The sequence below is a fragment of the Protopterus annectens genome, chromosome 13.part0, assembly GCF_019279795.1.
Source record: "Protopterus annectens isolate FY-2018-M chromosome 13.part0, PAN1.0, whole genome shotgun sequence".
Lineage (NCBI taxonomy): Eukaryota > Metazoa > Chordata > Ceratodontiformes > Protopteridae > Protopterus > Protopterus annectens.
Window position 1 is genome coordinate 1248202093 of NC_056747.1, and position 23760 is coordinate 1248225852.

General features: G+C 44.8%; 1 protein-coding gene across 1 annotated transcript in view; it reads left to right on the forward strand.

The window, feature by feature from the left end:
* Positions 1-23760, forward strand: part of OSBPL7 (oxysterol binding protein like 7) — a 1590705-nt gene that overhangs the window by 901597 nt on the left and 665348 nt on the right. The window lies entirely within an intron of this gene.

Consider the following 23760-nt stretch of genomic DNA (forward strand, 5'->3'; position numbering starts at 1 on the left):
CAATGTACATGTGAACAGGACAAACAGTGGCAACCTGTCAAGTGGGACATGGACATACATATAGTAGGCTATGCAGATGGCACTAGGAGTCCACAGAAGCTCTATAACTATGCATTGCAGGTGTGATCGGTATTCCAGGGTAATTGCAAGCAAACATGCATGCAAACAAAGATACAGTAAACAGGGCTCCATGTAGTCCATTGTACAACAAACAAGCTGTACCAGTTCCAGTAGGTAACACTGCAAATATGCAGGCACTATGCACATGTACATGGAAATACACAGGTCAGATGGCTAGGGTCCAGTCTCAGTGCACACAAGTGTACGGAACATGCATGTACTGTCAGGATGTACAATAACTGGATAGAAACCCATGTGCTCATACCTGCAGTAATACACATGTCAAATAACAGACACTGAGCCTTCACTCAGTGGTTCCATACTTAGTAGGATGTATGCTCCCTGGCCTGCCACCACAGTATCCCTGACATATATGGGGACTCTCCTCCTGTGACAGTTAGTTATGTGTGTTGGGGCTGTCTAGCATGGTATGAGATGTGTGCATGCAGTGCTAGGGTGCTCCTGTGTGTCCTGTACCAGTTGTGTAGTTCTGCACACCTATCAACATCCTCAAACATCTGCATTGCAGAGTCTAGTGTGGGCAACATGCCACTTGCAATTTACATGTCCATCATTGTGTATTACTACATTCATTACCCTATCCCCTGTTCTACCTATGTATGTAGCCTTCTGTTGACATCATTACCACCAGTATGCCAACATGTGCAGATGATACACTATGGTACTTACCATGGGTGTAGACAACAGGACATGACAATCACACACTTACTGCATCAGGCATGCTGTGATATACCCACAATTAATTCAGCACACAGTACTGTTAACAACATGATACTATTACTACACATCTATGTGGTCACCCTGTGCATCAGCAACATGTTAACCTGTACCTGCACAGTTGTTACAGATTGCAGGAGGTGGCACAGTTTCATCATATGCACAGGGTGTGAACTTGGTATGCCTGAGTCAGCCACCCATACCACCAATTGACATGTATGTGTATGTGTGTTGGTGAGGGACAGCAGTAGAAGGTGGGGCAATGTTGATGCAGTGTATGCGGTAGCCCTAGGTGTTGTCAATTTGCATGTGTGTATGGATGCACACAGTTCCACCTCATGGCTGCCATATACTGGTGTTTGTGGACAGCCACAGACTGTACCTGCCAGGTCATACAGATCAGTGTCTCTGGCCACGGACACGGTACCTGTGCCTTGCAGGGGTGCTACGGACCGTATCCAGTACCAACCCAGACTGGGTACTGTCATCAGAAGCAGGTGTTCGTTGACTGGACACAGATCCCTGTCGGGCCTGGCCAGAGCCACGTGCACGTGGTCTCCTGGGGCGGTCTGATGACAGCACAGACCCAGCATTGCTGGGGCTGCTGCTGGCACTACGGGGTGGCTGCGCCCTGTTGTCGCCCGCCGACTGCCAGCTGCTGCTGTTGCTGGCATACGGCCACGACGACGCCTCAACCGCCCACCATCACCCTGGCTCATGGACATGTAGTTGTGGAACCGGTCTAATATGTCCCTACAACGTCTGTCTATGACATCGGTGAAATCACGGATGGCAGCCGCAATGTCACTCATACTGTCAGTCATGGCTGTGCGACATGCTGCCAGCTCCCTCAGACCCTGTCTGGTGTACCGTTCCATACGTGACTGTGCCTGCATGACAGTCCGAAACATAGCTGAGGTTGTAAGACCTCTGTGGGCACGCCTGACAGGGCAGTACGCCCATGGATGCTCCCACGAGAACCCCTGGACATCTGTCTGTGTGGTACCATCTCTGGGCCATGCCCATGGCTGCTGTGTGGGGAAGCATGTGCCACAGATACCACATTACCCTGGTCAATGCCCACTGTATGCTGTCCATCACCTAGGGACAGTGGTGACAAGGGGTGTATTGGCAGGATAACTGTGCGCATTGATGGGGTCGACAGCTGTGTACTGTCAATTGGCTGACCAATGGCGGACCCTGGCATACCTTCCTGTGCCATTACACCAATGTCATCATTATCAGTACCCACGGCACCTGACTCAGGTTCCCTGCTACATGACATCAGAGCAGCAACAGAACCTGTGGGAAGGAAACAGGAAACACAGTTTACAATGTCTACACATTACCAGTGATGCACACATGCACAGGTGCACACATGCACACATGCACACGTGCACAGGTGCACACATGCACACGTGCACATGTGCACACGTGCACAGGTGCACACATGCACACGTGCACACGTGCACACGTGCACACATGCACACAGTTTCACACAATTGTACAGTACTCAGTATGCGTGATATCAACACACAGACACAGGCACACCTAGATGCATACAAAGAGCACTACTAAGTGAGCCAAATAGTACTATTACTATCAACACTATTACAGGAATTGTTAATACACACTCACCAGCATGGATAGGCTGCATTGCAGTTATACCACAGGGTCCTGCAGACATGAAGAAACGAATGTCAGTGGGCACAACTGTGCCATTGTTACTGAGTATGATACAGGTCAGGAGTACAACAGTCGCCTTTCACAGGTCGGCAGCTAATATTGAGGATATCACACTTGCACATTAAATACTATGGTGACAGCTACAAACCAAGGACACACCTCACACATGCATTAACTACCAGTGTACACAACAGTCAACTATACATATCACATATTACCTGCACGTTCACCGTCTTGCTGCTGTGTGGCTCCAGCCTCCATCATGATGCATGTCTGCTGCTGCTGTTGTTGCTGGTGGACTGTAGCCACTACACTCAGGAGTAGTCCCTCCAGTCTGGTGAGTGGGGGATGTGTAGCCACCCCACCACCTGTGGCGACCTGTTGCCTGTGGATATCTGGACTTGACGCTGACGGACATGTCTGATTAAATCACTGCAGTGATGTCGTACCTGCTCATATGTCCTATTATGCGTGCCTATATCATTTACCCGACGGACAAGGTCTTGCCACAGTGCAGCCCTCTCCTGCTGATTCTGGCTGGTGCGGGAAAAGAGTATTGCATAGTCCCGCACCAGGCTCTGGTGTATCTCCTCATCCTCAGCTGTGGAGTAGGTGGGGTTCCGCGGGTGGGCCATGTACCTGAGAAAGAAAATAACCTGGTATCAGCAATATATGTCAGCAGACTTTGGCACACATGCTACTCGACTGTTATGATACAACATATCTCACATATGTAGCATCTGTCTGTCTATTGGTGGATACACATGTAGATGGCCAGGTATCAGTGCTCGGCCAGCAACTGTGCAACAGTACCTGGCAGACGCCATACGACATACTACCAAACACCAGCAGTCAGAACACCGATTCAGGTCAGAAGCACCTCCTCACTCTGGGGGTTTGTATCTAGGTACTGTATGGCCTACATCGGCAACTACTGTGGGCTGACCACACACTGATTGCCCTGGATATACATATCCCACCTCCACCACCAGCACAGATGACTATAGTGCATAACATTACAGATACAAACTTTACACTTTGTAACAGTGATATGGTATCCTTACAGCCCACTGGGCCAGTGGCAGATACAACTCACAATGGTGACCCCTACACAGTTGCTTTCTACAGACATCTCCAAGAATGCATGGATCATGCAATCCCATATCTGACCAGGACACTCTCCACAAAGGGACAGCATCCTGTCTGGTGGACCCCAGCCATAGACAGATTGTATTACAGAAGATGGAAGCTACTGCAAGACAGAGCATCATTCACTGAAGGGAGGGCATGTCTGAGCAGCACTGGTAAGGATCTATTTCCCATCATACTGACTACATGGCCAACGTTGAGAGGGAAATCAAGAGTGACACTACAGATGACCAGGAGGCCTTCCTCAGTTATGTTAGCAACCTGGTCAGGAGCCATCCTCTATGCCCATAGGTAGTACACAACACATATTTCACTGACACCACAGATATCGACAACATTGTGGCGGACAGGTTCAGTGCAGGTGTCACCCCTCTCCCCTGTAATAAGGCATAGTTATCCCAGCTGACTGTAACCTCCCCGTCATCACAGATGTCCAGGTGAGAGACACCCACAGGACAGCAGAATACACAACATGGATGGGACCTGATGGTATCCCCAGTTGCATGCTACATAACCTCTGACAGGAGCTAAACACACATATAGGAGTGCTATGTAACACTAGCCTGACTACAGGATATGTACCTGTACACTGGTGCACAGCAGCAGTGGTTCCACTCCATGAAGGAGGCACCTCACCATACCAATACAATACAACACAATACATTACATTACAGTACAATACTATACAATATGCTATTGCCCCTGTGTCTACAGCAGCGTACTGTTCTGCTACCCTGACCATTGTGACACATGTGGTGTGATGGTAACTGCTGCTGTCACACAGTTACACAGGGTGACTCATATGGCATATTACCTATCTGACTAACATTCAGCAGGGGTATGTGTGACATGTACTCATGGGGAGTCTCGCTTCTTAACACTGTGTGGTTTATTGCAGGGTGTGTCTTATCTGTGAGTAGGAACTCTTACCTCCACATGTGCACACTATTGCAGTGGCACGGACGACACACAGCAGACATGTAGGTTGTGGATGGTGGGAGGTGTTACTATGGTTGTTGGACATCTGTCATGGGTGTGACCTCCATATGTAAATCTGGGAGTGGTAACCTCTATGTGGGTAGCATATGTGTACTCTGTGGTGTTGTCAGTCACTGTGCATTGGTAATGTGTTTGAGTGCGTTGTCACAGTGTTGTACATGTCACTGTGTCCTTCTCCATATCTGTTGCTGGCATGTGAGGTCCATACCATGGCATCCATTATGTGGTGTGGGGGTTACACCGACCTACATGTCCATACCTGACTCACCATGTCTGTGGACACATATCATGTGCAGGTATTCCAGGGATAGTGTGCCACTGTGACTATCATTGGGGCCACTATTCTACACATTTCTGACCCTGCTCACCCCTGACACATGCAGTGGTGGGCGACCAATCACATAGCTGGTGGTTACTGGTGTTGGTGATCTGGAATGTGGTATGATACTCCGGATTTGACACTGGTGTTCACTCCATGCCTTTGTCACCAGGCACCTGTTGCAATACATCTGTACACATGTGCCTCACTCAGACTTTATATACATCTCTCTCTCTCTCTCTATATATATATATATATATATATGTATATAGATATATCTATATGTATATAGATATATCTATATATATATATATATGTCCGTATACATATACACATATATATTGATGTACATATATTGCCATAGATGTGGAGGGGGCACAGAGGGGGTGTGAGTGACAGAGGGGGTGGGACAGGCTGTGTTGCAGGTCATCATATACAATCATACCTGTAGGTAGTCAGATCAGTCTGTCTATGTATATGTATCTACATATATCTATATCTGCATGTGTGCATTACATAGATATGTTGGTACAATATTCTATCGACATCTGTCTATGTATTCCTACATCTCTCTCTCTATGTATGTATACATATATGCATATCATATATATATATATATATACATATATATATATACACATACATATGTTGACATACATACATATCCATATGTTAGACAGGTATATCAACATATTTGTCTACCATACTGTATACACACACTAACATACTGCTAAACATACATAGCTGTGTAACCTAATTTGTACATGGCACTACAACCTACAATCAAACAACATTGATATGTGCACATACATGCTCTCACATACAAATGTATGTACAGCCTTCACTGATAGTTGCTGTATGTCTCCTGCCCTTTACACATCTTCATATACATATGGATACAGACCAATGACACATATGGAGGGTTCACAGTATGTAGACCTTTATAGTATTACTTTACATTACCTGTGTTTGTCACAGCTGCTTCTGCTGCTGTCTGGTTCTCTGTCCTGCTGCTCCACTTCCCAGTTGTCAGCTTTCAGGTAGCTGTTGCTGAACAATTCGTTTCTGTCTGCTTAATTGCAGTGTTCTCTGTCTCTCTCTCTCTCTCTCTGTCTGTCTCTCACGTCCTTCTCAGGGTGCAATGAAAGTATTGCATGCGTGGACATGGAGTACAGCATACTTTTGTAGGTATCTGCATATGCCCATGTGATGGCCTCTGCACCAATTGTTAGCCAGCATTTGCTAATTGCATGCAGCCAGTTGTGTACTGATTGCAGTTCTCACTGTGATTTCAGAACAGTGCTATAAAAAGGTGTGTGAGATAGGCGTAGCCCTTTCAGATGTTAAGGGCAGGGACCATGCTGTTATGCTGTGGACAACGTTCTGTGAGTGTAAAGGTTGGTATCTCTCTCATATTTCCAGGTGTGTTGTAGATTAACATTCCTCCATTCATTTCTCCAGTTTCCTGTACTAACTGTGTATGTACACTGACAACTACAACTACTACTATTGTTAATGTGTGTGTGTGTGTGCTTTCCTTTCACATTTGCTTGCACTCTGTTGCTAAGTCTTCAATAGTTGCCCTTTACAGTCACTACTTCTATGCCTGCTAGGTGTCTTGACTGTAGTGTGCTGCTGTAGCTTTCCTATTTTCCATGTACATTCACACCTTGGAATGCTTGCTATATCTGCTAGGGTGTTACAGCATGCAGTGTGGTCTGGCCATGGTGTGGGCCTTGACATCTATTAGGGTATTTGAGTATGCTGCTAAGCAGGCCCCAGAGACCTTCAGGTTTATCAGTTATGTGCCTCATGGAATGGTACATATCAGTGGGGTACACCCATTAAAATGTCTGGTATGCTGCAGTTGTGACTGTGGGTTAGCATGAGCATATGTATTACTACACTTTTTCTGCCATGCGAGTGGTGAATACTTTCCGGACTCCATAGTTACCATTGCATGTGTTACACCTTTCTGCCTACTGTTTGTACATTTCACATGGGGTCTGTGGGGCATCCCTGTAAGACATTCACTGTTGCTATGTCTAGGTTCTTAACTATTCAAATATGGTGGTGTTGGACCCGTCATGTGTACAGATATTTGCAGGCTGTCCACATTTCTGCCTCATAATTTGGTCAATATCTCATGCACACCTTTATCTGGCAAGTCAGTCTGGGCTCAAGTCAGAATATGGTGACAAACATTCAAGTTCCAGACTGCATACCCTTCCAAACATCCCACAAGGTGTAGACCCTGTTACTTTCTGAACTGTCTGCGTTTGTTGTAACTTTATTTGTAATGTGTCCCTGGTTTTGGGCCTTTGCTCCACATATTTTATTACTTGGTCCGGATGTGTTCCTGTAAGAGGTTGTGGGGTATGGGCAGTGCTTATCCTGCTGTGAGTATGTGTGTGTCTTGCAAGGTGCTATGGTGACATTATTACCTACTAGCTTCCAACTAGCATGGCTGTTTCTGTTCACACACTACTATTATGGAAATCCACCAGTTTTGTTTGTGATTCTAAATGTCATGCTTTGTGTACTACACATCTATATTCCCTTTACATTCATTCCTACTGTTAAATGATATAGTTACTTTAGCACAATGTTTCTATATAAGAGTCATGGCTTAGTGGTAAGTCATGCAGACTATAGTTGCTAAGGTCCTGGGTTCGGACTCACAGTGGGATTTTATTTTTCATTTGAACTGAGTACAAGACCTGTCAATCAAAGTGCCTAAGGCACTTTTAAGCAGTTGTAACCGGTTAGCGCTGGTTTGCTGAGCTCACGCATGCACTGGCGGTTAGCTCCCCAACACAAGCGCACACCCGCTTACAACCACTTAAACGTGCTTACTCTTGCGCACACCCAGCTATTTTCCTTGAAAGAAAAGAAAATGGGGAGACAGGAAAGTGGTGAAAAAGGGGTCACAAAGAGGGTAAGACAGTAGGGAAACAAGCTTGGGATGTGCAGGAGGGATGTAGGTAAGGCCCATAGCTGCCCATTTCTTCAGCAGCAACAGCTGTGCATATGTATGTAATTTGGTGTGACATTTGAAACCTTCCACCCTTGAGAGAGGTGTCAGGACAACAATAATACTTGTTGTACAGCCAATTGGAATTGATAGGCTCCATGTCCAGTAGACGTGCGGAATGGGCAGCTATATATGGGGCGTAATTTTTGTGGGTACAGAGTGCCCTTTTTTTTTTTTTTTTTTCAGGTGAGAGTGGTATGTCAGGTGAAGGTAGTCGGTACAGCTGGGGAGGTAGGTTGGGTAGGTTAACAGACAAAACAAACAAGACGCATACAGGGCGGTGTATGACACGTGTGGGGGTTACACAATTGACGGGGACGGAGGTTTGGATATCCAGAGCCCATGAGCCCACAGATGGCAACAGTGGAACTGATATCCCCACCCATAGGCAGTTGCCACTGTTCCTTCACTGCCCATGACGGGCTGTGCTGGGGGCTGTGTAGGCGGGCAACGGGCATGCCCGTTAGTTGCGCCACCGTGCCTCGAGCTGGCGTAGGGGCTCGAGGACAGAGTCCCGAATCTCCCACGCACCACAGTCCGGACGCCACGGAGGGTGAGTGGTGGATCTCCTCCGCCACACTCGCAGAGGGGCGAGCCCCATCCCTTCAGCGCTTCCACACGCAGGTGGCACAGTGCCATCGGAGGAAGGTCCCGACTCGGCACTAGTGCCAGGTGCACTCGCCAGCTGAGGTGGGAGAGGTGGGTCCGCTGGAACCCGCCTTCCCTGTCGCTCTATGTTTTGCATTATGTCATGACAGTTTGGGTTAGTGACATTTAATACCATTCACAATTAGTTGTAACAGCATGCATTAGTATTCCCATTAACCAAACACCCAGATATTCACACCAGTGAACAGCGTGCATAACACATGCATAATTTGAACAGTAATACACAGTCCAACAACATGCAGGGTTGATTGATGGCAACAGGCCATCAGGTGTGGATGTATGAACAGGGCGGATGCATCAACAGACATGCAAATATATATGACCCAACAGGACAGACGTCCAGGGGTGGTAATTGTGTTTGCACATACCATTTTCACGTGGAATGGGTTATAGGTGGTTAGAGGGTGGGGTAAATAAAGTAATATTAACACCTTCGAATACAAATACATATGCTGTACATTTCTAATAGCTACAGTTATATACACACTACTGTTCTAACTACAGTGTCCTATATGTTAACTACTTAACCTTGCAGATGGAACTGTTACTGCAACATCAATCTACATTTTATTGCTGTTCATACACATTCATATCGAGCTTTGTTCAGATACATCATCCTGTTACCTGTGCTTTATATACTTGTGGACAAGTGTGGATGTCAGACAATCATCCTATCTGCGTATTTCAGACTGGGAGAAACATATCCAGATGTTGGTGTACACATTCCACATGCAGCAACACTTTGAACAGATTTTGCTGTTTGGTTCTGAGTCTCACATGCATTTAATTCTGTCCTAACTGCAGTATGGTTTATTCAGGGGTTATAACTACTGTATTGCTGTATTCCTGACACTTTCTCACACTCTCTCACTTGCTTTCATGTTACTATTCAGACTGGTACTTCTAGGCTTTATTGACATGTTTTAACAACAGTTATTACAGTTCTTTCCAGCAGTCTCACTTCTGTCATGTTTCAGTATTTCCACAGGGATATATTTCATACATGTGATTTCATCCTCTTCTGCAGCTATACTTTACATGCTGCTGCAGGTTGTGTACTATTTTCTTACAGGCAGGGCAGTTTTACTCAAAAATATATGTTGGACAGTGTCATGTTTAGTTTACACTTACAGGCTGGGAACTGTTGTAATCAGGCAATACTTGCATACACTTTCACACTGTTACTTGCAGATTTAATTCCTTCCTGGCTACACTGCACTCTTTTGCTGACTGTCATACATTTATATATCTTTACAGTTACTAGTAGTGGATTACTGACCTGCCTGGTGGCGCATCAGCCTATCGGCATAGGCTCTGCGGTTCGCAGAACGGACACCTGCAGCTGTAATATAAATGAAGTAATATTGGAATACACATCTCCATAATTTCAGGTAGTTTAACTTTCTACATACATAATTAATTGTTACTTACTCAGTGGTGGGGCGTTGGGTGATTGCCGGGCCTCCTGGATCCAAAGGTTCAGTTGGTCCTGCTTGCGTCTCTTCAGGTCCGCATGGTGGTGACGGACCTGCTCACCTGTCCTTGGAATTCCTGTGGCACTGGTGAGTTCATGAGCCAACTGGTCCCACGCCTCAGTCCTGTACGCTCCCCAGAGGACCTGGCCCTGCATGAGTTGGGCCTCATGGTTGTGGACTAGGAGCCAGGCCATGTACCTGGACTCCTCAACACCCCACCTCTGCGCCGAAAGCGACTACCCTCACCTACACCTGACATTCTGCCTGCAGGTCTGTTCTACAATTGTTTATGCTGTGTATTCCCGCCTATGGGGCTTATATAGTCCGTTTTTCCCGCACATATCTGTGATTGGCCAGTTTGGAATTGTATCAACTTCAGTAAACCTGCATTGTCATGCTGTAGTTTGTATTCATTCCTATATATGAGCTATTATTGCATTTCTAGGTACTGCTGTCATGGCTTAGTGGTTCTGTACCTTGACTATGGTGTATAGTATCCTGGGTTCGAACCTGGCCACTGCTTTTTATTTTTCATGACTGTCTAGACATGTTGAGGGGTGTGTCTGTGTAAAGGCAGTTTGGATACGGCTTGCTCACCGTTGCCCGTCGGTTAGCTCGTTTGCGCGGTGCGCAGCTCCGCGCAAACGGGGTACGCTGGTTTAAGCCTTATTTGGCTATCGGCACGCATATTCCGCTCAGCTCAGTTAGGAGCACATATATGTAGTATGGTAAACCACTGCTCAGCTACGGGCACTCAGTTTGCACCAGTTGGACCAATGCTTATTTACGGGCACATACACTCACTCTGTTGTACTGTAGCTCAGCTATGGGCACATCTGGCAGTTTATATTCATTTCTTAGCTCACATTTATTCAATATAAATGGGATATTTCATTGCATTTTACATATATTCTGGTTTTATGTGTACATATGTGTCAGGGACTTGTTTCCTGCTTATTTTGCAAAAAAAAAAAATTTGTGTTGTGGGGGCTCGAACCATGAATGCCTGCTCTGCAGCCGGCATCTCTACCGCTACGCTATTGCTTCTTGGTTTATTTTGCATATTTAGTTCTTATATGCTTTCCCATTGACTGCTAACTGTAGCTGCGCTACGGGCACGCCCGCGCAAACGAGCGCACTCACGGTTAAACATCTTTACAATTTAAAAAAATATGACATGTTCATTTATATTTCTTTTATATGTTTATGGTCTATAGGGGCATGTGTTGCGTTGTGTTTATTCACATTTCCGTGGACTCTGTTGTGGGTGTCTACTTTGGGCACTTTTAGACTTCTGGGGGCGTGTCCGCTTGCAGGGCTCAGCCTACGGACACGCCCCCTACTGTCTTACACGGACCGTGTTAGACTTAGGTGTGATTCAGCATGCTCTCAGGAATATGCAGAGCATGCTGACGTCACTCCGTTTAACTGCAGCCTCCGTGTAAGAGTTATAACTCTTACACGGAGGCTTCGTGAATCCTGGGGTATAAAAATAAAGTTAAGTTATGGATTAAAATTTAATGACGCTGCTGTAACTAGAAAGGAATAGTATGTGATACAGTCATTGAAAATATTACTTGGTGTATCCTTGGCAAGAATTAAAATAGAGGAAAAATGTCTGAGATGTGTTTTGAAGTGGGGAGTTTTCTTTGGAGAATTTTGCTGGCTAAATTACCAGTAAAAGGTGGTGTGAAATATAAAGTAATAAAGGAAAGGAAATGCAATGAATATAGTCAAGAAGAAACAACACAACATTGTTTTAAAAATAATGAAATGTTTTGGAGAAAGTATAAAATTAGTTTAATTGGGAAAATTCAGAAATATATATTATATATATTATATATTAAATAGTATATATTGTTTGTATATTGTTTAAGTATGAGAAAGGAAGGAAATGTGAAATTGATAAATGGGACAAAATATTGTTTGTAGCAATTTGAGTATTGCAGAAGTTAGTATGTTATAGATTATCTATACTAAAACAGAAAAGATGAAGATGGGGTAGATGTAATGGAAGAAAGGATGGGGGATATAGGGAAGAGTAAAAAGGTAAAATAAGTAATAAGAGACTATTGTTAATGTAATGAGACTGTGATTCCAACAGTATGAAAGTGTAAATATCATTAATGTGAAGATAAAAGCATACATATTCTGAATGTGGAAGTGTAAATAATACAAACTTGTGTATAGTATTATCATATATAGGTAAAGCAACCCCTATTCTTTTTAATAAGTGCACTGTGATCTTTTATGCCCACCTGACCTACCACCAATATAGGCAAGTGGGAATTAATTTTAACATCTCATGTGAAGGGTGCTGCACTCCCTAATACTGAACTGGAGTGTCAGTAATCTAATATGAATCCAGTCACCTGAGGTGAGACTAGAACCTGCAGCCTTTTGATCGTCCGGTACAAAGGCGAGTCTGCTACCTTAAGTTATTTTTTGGTATGTCTAGTTAACTGATTTACTCCTTTCCAGAAAATTCTGGGTCTGGAGTAGATGTTAGCTTGCCTTTTGTGAGGATGTGTAGCTTTAGTCCTCGGCGCAGAGTGGTATTCCTGTCTCTTCGGAGCTGGAGCCCTCCTTATGTCGAGACTGTGACGCTTTCGAGGTCATGTGGAGAGTGCTGTCCCCACAGACGTCTCCACTATTGGTTCCATCGGCTCCGTCCCCCTCGGTGCCTGTGACAACCTCTGATCCTCCTCCAGCCCCAAAGGGTAGGGAACCTGTGCCCCAGGACACCCCATTGGGTGAACCCTCTTCTTCCGAAGCCTTCCCAGAGCATTCTGAGCAGGCTCCCCGGAAGAAAAAGTGCAAGAGGAAGCACGTAGACTCCCCTGAGTCTGTCACCTCAGATACAGACCTGGATGAATTAGGTTCATAGGTAGGTACTACGCTATTTGCCCGAAGGCATTTATAAGCCTAGCCGAAATGTGTTGGCTTTCACTGCCCCCTTAGATTAGTTCCCTGTACCTCTGTCCAGCAGAGTCATTGAAGTGATCCCTGGGGTAAACTTTCTGTTTCCCATCCACTGGTTAAGGTTTCTCTTGAAGAGGGTTAACGAGGAGCTCTGCCTAATGTAGATTGGAATCTTGTTCCAGAGCATGGGAAGTCTCTGGTACAGGAATCTATCCCTCCAGCACGTCTTATTTATTGTTGTGGTGAGGTTTAGATCCCTGGAGCTTGTGGCTTGAGGGGATATGGTTTTTATTAGGTGGAGCATGTCCATCAATTCTGGGTTGGACATGGCCTTGTACGTCAGGCAGAGATCACCTCTGTGTAGGCGGTATGCAACCGAGTAAAGCTGGAGTTTCTTCAGTCAAGCTGCATAGGGCATCTGCTTGAGGCCAGAGATCCTGTTGGTGAGGTACTTCTGTGGTCTTTCCAGTTGTTGCAGGTGTCTTGTAAGGTACATCCCAAATGGGGCATTATACTCTGTGATGGGTCTGATGAGTGATGCTTAGAGGGGCCCAACGACATCTTTCGATCTGGATGCAAACCCTTCTGTGATTAGGTGGGCCACATAGAAGGATTTTCTAACCACTTTGGCAATGTGATTTTCAAAGGAGAGGTTACTATCTACTTGGGACCCCAGATCCCTTATTACCTCTTCCGTATTTAGGGGGGCTACCACCTATGTGGTAGTTTGTGGGTACTTTGCTTTTTCCAAAGGGGATGACTATGCACTTTTTGGCATTTAGCTTGAGGCCATGGTTTTGACACCAGGTATCTGTCTCAGTGAGACCCTTTTAGAGGATGTTTGTGTCAGCCAGAGAGTCAATTATAGCCCCTAGTTTGCAGTCGTCTGCGAACTTGGTCAGCCATAGTCCTCCTGTGCTTGTCTGTACCTCTGAGAAGTATATGCCAAACAGGAGGGGTCCTAGGACTGAGCCCTGGGGAACGCCACTTGTAGCTGGTTTAGAGTCAGACATAGCTCCTGCAACCCTTACCATGTGGGTTCTGTCCGTGAGCCAGTTGGCAAGCCATCTCGTGACGTAGGGGTTTATGTTCAGGTTGGTGAGCCTGTCTATAATACCTGAGTGGGGAATGGTGTTGAAGGCCTTTGCGAGGTCTAGGTAGGCTGCGTGGACCACATTTCCCTCATCTATAGCCTTGGTAACTGTCTCAAAGAAGTCCACCAGGTTTAGGAGGCATGATCTGCCCTTAACAAAGCCGAACTGGCTAGGGTCCGGTGTTTGGAGGTTTCCTATGTCTCTGTTAATGAGATCCATGATGATGCACTCCATAGCCTTGCAGACCAAGCTAGTCAGGCTTATAGGGCGATAGTTCCAAGGGTCTGTTGTGGCTCCACCTTTGTGGAGCGGAATAACTTTTGCTGTGCACTACTCTGTGGGCATGTAGACTGTGGAGAGGCTAAGTTTAAACAGTGTGTTTAGGTGAGGGGTTAGTTCATCTTTGAGCTCGTGTAGGAAGCAGCCTGGGACACCGTCCGGTCCCATTGATGCTGTGTTTTTGGATTTGTAGAGGGCTGTTTTAACCTGAGTATCTGTAATTTCAGGGGCACTCCATTCTTCTGGTATAGTTATGGGCCCTTTTGGGGGTAAGAGGGGGGGGGTGAGGTTTGCACTGAACCTGTCTGCCAGGATGTTGGCTTAGCAATTTTTCTTTTGAAGTTAGCCTTGGATGATTTTATGAGGGAACGTAGTTTCTTGCTGATACTGATCAGGGATGTCTTCCCTCCTTGGGATTTTACTCTTTTCTGTACTAGTTTCCTCCTTCAGTTGTATATCTTGTTTGTGGCAGGGCTCCACCAGACTGGTTTCCTTTTCTTGGAGGAGTGAGTCTTGGTTTTGTTTGGGATAGCACGATCCATGCATTCTTGTAGCTGCCCGTAGAGTGCATTAGTAAAGGATTTTGCAGCTTGGACAGCGTTATCCTTTAGCATGGGGGCTTTGAAACTTCCCACCTCAGTCTTAAGTAATGTGAAGTTGGCTTTTGAAAAGTTTTTCATGGTGGTTTCTTTGACCGGGGGTGGTGGCGGAACGTGGATATCCAGAGTGATTAGTTTATGGTCAGATCTAACCAATGAGGGGTTGACCTCCGGTGTGGAACACCGGTCGCCCATGTTGGTGATGACCAGGTCCAAAATGTTGTCACATCTGGTGGGGGTGTTGACCAGTTGATCCAGGGCATTTGAGTTTATAAATTCTAGGAAATGTTGGGTAAGGGAGTTTGTACTTGAGTGGTTCTCCCAGTTAATGTTTGGGTAATTGAAATCACCCAATATCAAGGTGTTTGGTAGGAACTTTATATTTCCCAGTGTTTCCAGGAATGTGGAGTGGGGGTCCTGGGACATGGTGGGTGATCTGTAGCAAGCTATAATTTGAATAGCAGGTTTTGCCTGTTGTTAGTTGCATGTGGATGATCTCTGAAGCATTGTGCTGTGCCACTAACCTAGAGATGTTGGTATCCTTGATGAATATGGATACTCCCCCACCTTTTGTATTTCGGTCAAGGTTTTGAGGCCAAAATGTATGGTATGAGTTGTAGCCTGGTAGTTTTGGGGTGCTCTCTGGAGCCTTAAACCAGGTTTCTGTTACTGCACATATATCGATTTTCTCCATACTGAGGAGTGCCTCGAGTATGTGCATTTTGAGGTTTAGACTTCTGGCATTGAGTAGCATTACCCTCAGTTTTTTGTTACTTGTGCTATTTATGGCGGTGGGTTTGTCTTTTGAGCCTTGCCTAAAAAAGGCACTATGGGGTTGGCAAGAGCCTTGGCCAGTATTCGAATGCCTAAGGGTGACAGGTGCAAGCCATCTCTAGAGAAGCAGTGTGGCTTGTCGAGCATGTCATCCCAGGCTGACAGACACTGGATCCCCTTTGAATGATACCAGAAGCTTAGCCAGTTGTTGAAACTGATCAATTTTTATCTAAACCGTGCATCATTCTTGGTGAAGGCAGGATGCTACTCAGGGTCAGGGTCATACCGGCCTGGGCTAGGTGATCAGAGAGCTCCTCCATGTCACTTTTTATGTAGTCCAAGGAGGTATGGCTCAGGTCATTCACACCAACATGGACAATGACAGAGTCATATTTGTACTTGTTGTGGAGTGACCTGAGTGCTTGTGTTATGTGGTGGATCCTGGCACCCGACAGGCAGCTAACAGTAACCTTCTCCTTGTTCAGCCTAGTGAGTGGGACGTCATTGTGCCTGACTATAGAATCACCTGTTACTTGTGTGTTGGGTATGTTATTTTGCCTTAAGGGCTGTAATTGTGTGGCACACTGGTTTTGTGAAGTATGTGTTTCATAGTTTGTGTTGGGGGGTGGAGGTTGCTTGGATGTCTGCTTTGGAGGTCTCTGTTGCTTTTGCAGATTTTTATTTAGAGGTTCCGAGTATGTTTTTGTGTATTTATGTGTGTTTTTTTTTGCCGGTGCTGGTTTCATAGGTCTGTGTGAGACTGGTGGTGTGATGCAAGTAATTCCCTTCTCCTCTTGACTGCCTGGTCCAGTCTTGGGTTGAGAGAGCATAGCCTCCAGTTTGGCTGTATAATTGCATCTCTCGCATGTAGTAGTGTTTGGAGGGGTCCCCAAGGTCCCCCTCTGAAGATGTTTCCTTTTCAGACATCCTTGAGATTCTCAGGCAAAGGTGTAGCTGGACTTCCATAGCCCCCTCCGAGGACGAGTCTGTATACCTGGATGCATTTGGTTCCTGACCTTCCACCTCCTGGGTGTCTCCGCCTTTTGATCCACTCATGTCTGTAGTGTCTCGAAAGGCTTGATCAGCTCCAGATTCCATGGAACCTGTCCCGCGGAGACCCAATAAATTCATCACAGCTCCCCAAGACAAACAATTCTTAACTAAAGGTGTCCCAGTTGATGCCATGGTGGTAGCAGCAGCCACAAAGAGAGAGTTAGTTGAAACCTCCTCATCTGTCCATCCACCAAATAAAGACTCTTGTACGATGGACAGATATGGGAAGCAAATGTTTTCATCAGCGACCTTTTCTCTTAGGTCCCTGAACTATCTTTCCCATTTTACTAGACTTCAGAGGGATCTTCTAAAAGAGCTTGGAGATGCCCTACAAGATCCCACAGCTGAGGGAGCTTCAGCCACAGTAGCCACCCAGCTTGCGACTCTTAATTCAGTAGTTAACTCCTCCATGAGGCTTATTTCATACGCAGCCGATGGAGTGAGTAGAGCTGTGGGAACAAGAGTAGCTCTTAGGAGACATTCTTGGCTGCAGCTATGTCAGTTTGTGGAACCTTTCAGAGCATTCTTCACCAATACCCCCTTTGATGGCTCCTCTCTCTTTGGGTCTCAGGTGAAAGACATGCTTACCAGGTGCCAGCAGGAAGGCAAGACGCTCTCTGATGTCGGAGTCTGTATTTCCACTCCTACCAGACCATATCCAAAAGGTCAGTAGGGTGGAAAGATGTGGTTTCGAAAATCCCAGGGACCCTTGCCAGATGCACGTGGTGCATTTTCCCCCAGGGGCGGAGGGGGAAATAATAACAATGGCAGATGCCACCCTCGTGGCAGAGGGGATCTGCAAAATCAGGTTGATAGAGATACATTCTTTTCCAAACCCTGTCAACATCCCTGAAGAGATGCCCGACTGCTAAACTCTGGAGGCAGTCGGGGGAAGACTTTCGTTGTACCCAACCGCCTGGCAAAATATTACAAAAGACAAATGGGTGTTAGCCATTATATCTGGAGGTTACAAGATTCCCTTTCATCAACCCCCTTTTGTTTAAAAAAAATCCATCCCAGATGTTCCACCCAATCTAAGGGATCAGGCAGTCACAGAAGTTTCAAGACTGCTAGAAAAAAGAGACATCCAGGAAGTCACCGCAGACCAAGTAGGATCCGGAACTTACGCAAGATTTTTTTTAGTGCCCAAAAAGACAGGGGACTGGAGACCAATTCTGGATCTCAGCAGGTTAAACAAATCTGTACAAAAAGAAAATTTCCGGATGGTAACACTGCAGTGTATTCTCCCCTTTCTGGGTCAGGGCAATTGGATGTGCTCCATAGATCTTCAGGACACGTACTATCATATAAAAATGGACAGACGGTCCAGGAGATTTCTATGCTTCCAGCTAGGGGCCAGTCATTACCAATTCAGACATCTGCCCTTTGGTCTCACCACAGCCCCCATGGTGTTCACCAAATGCATGACAGTAGTCACGGCTCACCTGAGACGTCAAGGATTCCAGGTGTTTCCTTATCTGGACGACTGGCTCCTCACTGCTACCACCAGGCAACAACTTATAGAAGCACAAGATTACACCATCACATCCTGTGCTCAACTAGGCATCACAATAAACTTCGAAAAATCTGTCTTGTTGCCCTGTCAATCTATTACATACATAGGAGCAGAGCTAAACACAAGAAAAATGATTGCAAAATTGCCTCAGGAAAGAGTTTCCATTATTAGAAAACAAGTGTCACTTCTCCCGAAGAGCAAAAGAATTCAAGTCAAATATGTTCTTCAAGTTCCAGGGTCCATGGCAGCAGCCATTCTTCTAGTCCCCTTAGCACACTTTCACATGAGAATCCTTCAGTGGCTTCTTTTCACACAATGGTCCTTCCAGGAATTACCCATGTCTCACATGATGCTAATTATGGAATCTTGCAAAAGACACCTTTCCTGGTGGATGGTCTCCCCACTAGTTTCTCAGGGCAGACCTTTCATGGAACCCCATCCGGTTGCCACAGTGACCACGGACGCTTCCCTGATAGGGTGGGGGGGGGCATTATCTAGGGAAGACAGTCCAAGGCACTTGGCAATCTCACAAGTACCACTTGCACATCAACGTCCTGGAGATGAGAGTGGTGCTCCTGGCATTGCAAGCTCAAGACTCTCTCCCTGCCGGGACTATTGCGATACAGAAGGACAATATGTCAGTGGTTTGGTACATCAACAAACAGGATGGAACCAGGTCTTACCCCTTGTGCCGAGTGGCCCTCAGACTGTGGCAATGGGCAATTTTCTCCCAACGTTTTCTGAAAGCAACACATATCCGTGGGACATCCAACATAATTGCGGACAGGCTCAGCAGGTCTATCCTTATGCCTCACGAGTGGTCTCTGAAACAGGAAATTGTGGATCTTATTTTCCGCAAATGGGACCAGCCTTGCTGCGATCTCTTTGCCTCTCCCCTCAACAACAAATGCAGCAGCTACTTCTCCCTTGTTCCTCCTCCAGGTCAGACACCCAGGGACGCTCTAGTCCACAATTCGCCTCAGGGACTCCTTTATGCATTTCCCCCCTCCCCATAATTCCAAAAGTCATTCAGAAAGCAAAATTGTTGGGTTGTAAGATGATCCTCCTTGCCCCCTATTGGGCTTGACAGATTTGGTTTCTGTTCCTTCACCTCCACCTTATAGCTCAGTCTTGGATTCTGGACCCAGTACCAGACCTCTTGATTCATCAGTCAGGCGGGCTACACCAATCCCTCCAATCTCCCAAGCTCACAGCTTGGTTATTCCACTTCCAATCCTAGCCAGGCTCCCCAATATTTCCTCAGCAATGTGTGATATTATTGTTTCCTCCCATAAGGCAAATACAAGGAAAGTCTATGCTAGCAAATGGAAAAGATTCTCTTACTGGGCAGAATACAGGAATTTAGATCCTTTTACAGCTCCTGCACACGAGATTTTGGATTTTCTAGCAGAACTGTTTCATTCTGGGGCAGCGGCTGCTACCATCAGAGTACAACTGGTTGCCATTTCAAATTTTCATGTCAGAGTTTCTAACTCCAGCATAATGTCTCACAAACTCTGTAAGGCCTTCATGAGAGGTACATCTCTACTTAGACCCCCAGTGAAAGAGCCACTTCCAACTTGGGATCTCAATTTGGTTCTTGCCTCCTTGATACTGTCACCCTTTGAACCCAGCAGCATCATGTTCCCTGAAGTTTCTCTCTTGGAAAACTCTTTTCTTAGTTGCTATTACTTCTGCCAGACGTGTTTCAGAACTTTATGCACTATGTGTTCGCCCTCCATACCTAGTTTTTCACAAAGACAGGGTTTCCCTAAGAACTAACCCATATTTTCTACCTAAAGTTTGTTCAGACCACAGTTTGAATCTGTCCATTGAACTCCCTGTTTTTTTCCCTAATCATTCCAACAAGGCAGAATACAGATTACACCAATTGGATGTGCATAGACAACTGCGTTTCTATCTCCATTGAACTAAAGAAATGAGAAAATCAGATCAGTTGTTCCTTTCATTTGCTAACAACAAACAAGGCCTTCCAGTTTCTAAAGTAACATTGTCAAAATGGTTATCGGACACCATCATCCATACCTACCACTTGCGACGAAAAGATTTTCCAACAAAACCCAGAGGTCATTCAACCAGGTCAGTAGCTACTCCGGTAGCATTTCAATCAAGATTGCCCATAGATTCAATTTGTGCAACAGCTACTTGGGCAGATCCTCATATATTCATTTCTCATTACAAAGTAGATGTGGTCTCCCAGGGCAGAGCTTCCTTTGGTTCCACGGTTCTGAAGAGTCTGTTCCAATGAGCCACCCAGGATTGAGGTGCTAGGGACGCTGTCCCATCCAGCAAGAAAGAAGGCGAGATTGGACAACTTAACATAAAGAAATTATGTACCTACCATAACATTCCATATCAGTTGTCCTTCATCTCGCCTTCCTTCTTGCGTCCCTCCCTCCTTCCCCCTTCCTCGAGGATTGAGAGGAGTTTCTCAATGGTTTCACTGGCTAATTTGTTTTGTTATTAGTTGCTTCTCAACCAAACCATGACAATTAACTGTATATCCAGGTTTATTAGTGGATTATCTTCTATAATTATGTCTAGTGTGACCATGAGATCTGGGTAGCTGGCGCTGGGCATTCTGGGATAAGGGGTAGCCTTGAGCCAGTAAAGAGCTCTCGAGCTATAGTAAGTGGCCGAGTCGGAGCCAAGGATCGGCTCCGAACCCATCCAGCAAGAAGGAAGGCGAGATGAAGGACAACTAACATGGAACGTTATGGTAGGTACATAACTTCTTTTTTCTGTGGTCTTGTATACTATGTAAGGATTCTGTAAGGAGGGTCGCTTGGTATACTATGTAAGGATTCTGTAAGGAAGATGGCAGCTTTGTTAACATTAGTAATTGAGTAAAGCATTGCCTAGGTTATGCCAGTAATGGCAAGGTCAGCACATAGTGAATCTGCTGTTGTATTGGCTTGGAAGGAAATTGGTATTGGTGGGAGTTTGTTTCTTTCTTTTTTTTTTTTGCTTAAAATATTTTATTGGATTTTTTTTTAATGATTGTAGAATATATCAAGGTTTGACATATAAGTTAGATAAATCATATATTAGAAAAAAATATATAACTATTTAACATACGTATATACAGTAAGCCTGAGATCAACTTAATAAATTTGAATCAAGACCGAAGTATGAAAAGCTAAAAACAAAACTGTAATGTTTAAGTAGTTAAAGAAAATGAATCAATAAGGGAGTTTAGGTTTCTTAATGGAGTAATTTTAGGTAATAACATAGTGGTTGCTTATGTTTGGGGTGGACTAGGATGTACAATATGTGTAGTGGTTGATTGAATGTAAAGATGTCTAGGAAGGTACTATTAAGTTGGTGTCTTTCATCTAGCTTCTTGGTTGACACGCATTTTCTGTTTGATGTTTTGGTTATTGGAGTTAGCGCCTTTCATCTAGCTTCTTGGTTGACACTCATTTTCTGTTTGATGTTTTGGTTATTGGAGTTAGCGCCTTTCATCTAGCTTCTTGGTTGACACTCATTTTCTGTTTGATGTTTTGGTTATTGGAGTTAGCGCCTTTCATCTAGCTTCTTGGTTGACACTCATTTTCTGTTTGATGTTTTGGTTATTGGAGTTAGCGCCTTTCATCTAGCTTCTTGGTTGACACTCATTTTCTGTTTGATGTTTTGGTTATTGGAGTTAGCGCCTTTCATCTAGCTTCTTGGTTGACACTCATTTTCTGTTTGATGTTTTGGTTATTGGAGTTAGCGCCTTTCATCTAGCTTCTTGGTTGACACCCATTTTCTTTTTTGCTGTTATTATTAGGTCTGGTGGGTTTTCTGGCTGTTTGGCAGAAGTGGAGATAGAAAAAAGCTGTTCAGTTCATGCTTGCTGTATCCTAGGAAGGTGGTATTGAGATCCGTTAGGATTATTATGGTTGATTGATTGTATGTGTGGTAAGAGGGAGGACATAAGAGGTTTAAAGTCTGAAAAAAAGACATGTAGGTTGCAGTGAGAGCGAGTTATACTTTCCATGGTAGTGAGTGCTGTAAAAGTAGTCCATTTGGTTCTAATTTGTCAGTTGCAGATGAGGTAGTAGGAATGATGTACGTCACAGCTGAGATGGTAAGGATTCTACAGCTGCTCTCTACTCAGCTTCTGGGTCTGTCTAGGCATGTGATGTTGTAGTCACTGAAGTAGTTGTGTAAGGTGCCTTATGGTGTTTCTAACAGGTTTCATCCAGGGTGCAGGTTTCAGAGTTGTTTTCTGTTAGTCAATGCTGGACTTTGGAATAGTTTGGTATTAAAGTAACCATGGTTGAAGAATATGATGATTACGCCTTTGGGTGTTCAGGCATGTAGGTGTTGGGGTTGTGTTCATGTTGTGTGGTCTTAGTTGAGGTCTGGGTTGATCTGTATTTCTCCATATAGTATGAAGAGGAGGGTGTATTTGCTTAATAGTTTGTTTGCACTATTGATTTGTTTTTTTTTTTTGTTTGTTTTTTTCTTTGGAAAAGTGTGCCTAACAGTAATTTTCTTCCAACATTCTCGAGTAAGAGAGAGAGAAGGAGAGAGAGTGTGCATATTACAGGGTTTTATTTGAAGAGTTTCAGGAGAAGGGAGAAAAGAAAGTTTTCTATGTAGTGAAGTCGTGCATACACTAGGAAAGGAAGTTAGCAGTAAGAAAATGTATACTGACTGTAAATGTGCAGGTATATTGCTGTTCTGGATGTAGTGGGGTTGTGAGAATAAAGTGTAGATGAGGTAAAGTGTCTTGTAATTTTTCAAGAGGAGACGTCTGGGGAGTATAAAGGTGGTGACTGGGGAGGGAGGCAGGAGAAGAACAAAGCAGGCCTGACTAGTAGTGGAGGTGCATAAAGTAATCAGTCTGCACATGTGCAGAACTGAAAAACACACGTGTGAACCCTGTGAGTGTTCTAATCACTAAAGTGGAAACAGTAGTGTTTGGCTAACGGATCACCGAGTACTCGTAATTAAAAGAAATTTAGGCTAATGTAAGTACTGTCCAGGCTCTTCAGCATTTAGCAGACTGTGATAGTTCTGTAATACTGTTATAAATATTAATAAGTCAGCAAAGGGAATTTATGGTGCTGGACAGTCACAAGAAGGTATTGGTCAGGCAAATTAACAAAAACAGTAGTAAGAGATAATGGAGAACACTGGACTATACATAACTTGTGGTCAAGATGAAGTGCTGGTTTCTGTTATATCAGTACAAATGCCAATCTAAGATATGCACGAAGCTTGTTTTTTTTTTTAATTCACTTTTAAAGTCAATAGAACAACAAGTTTTACATTGCCGTGTATTTTCTCAGCTGTAAGAAGAATGAAACTCTAATTCTTGTC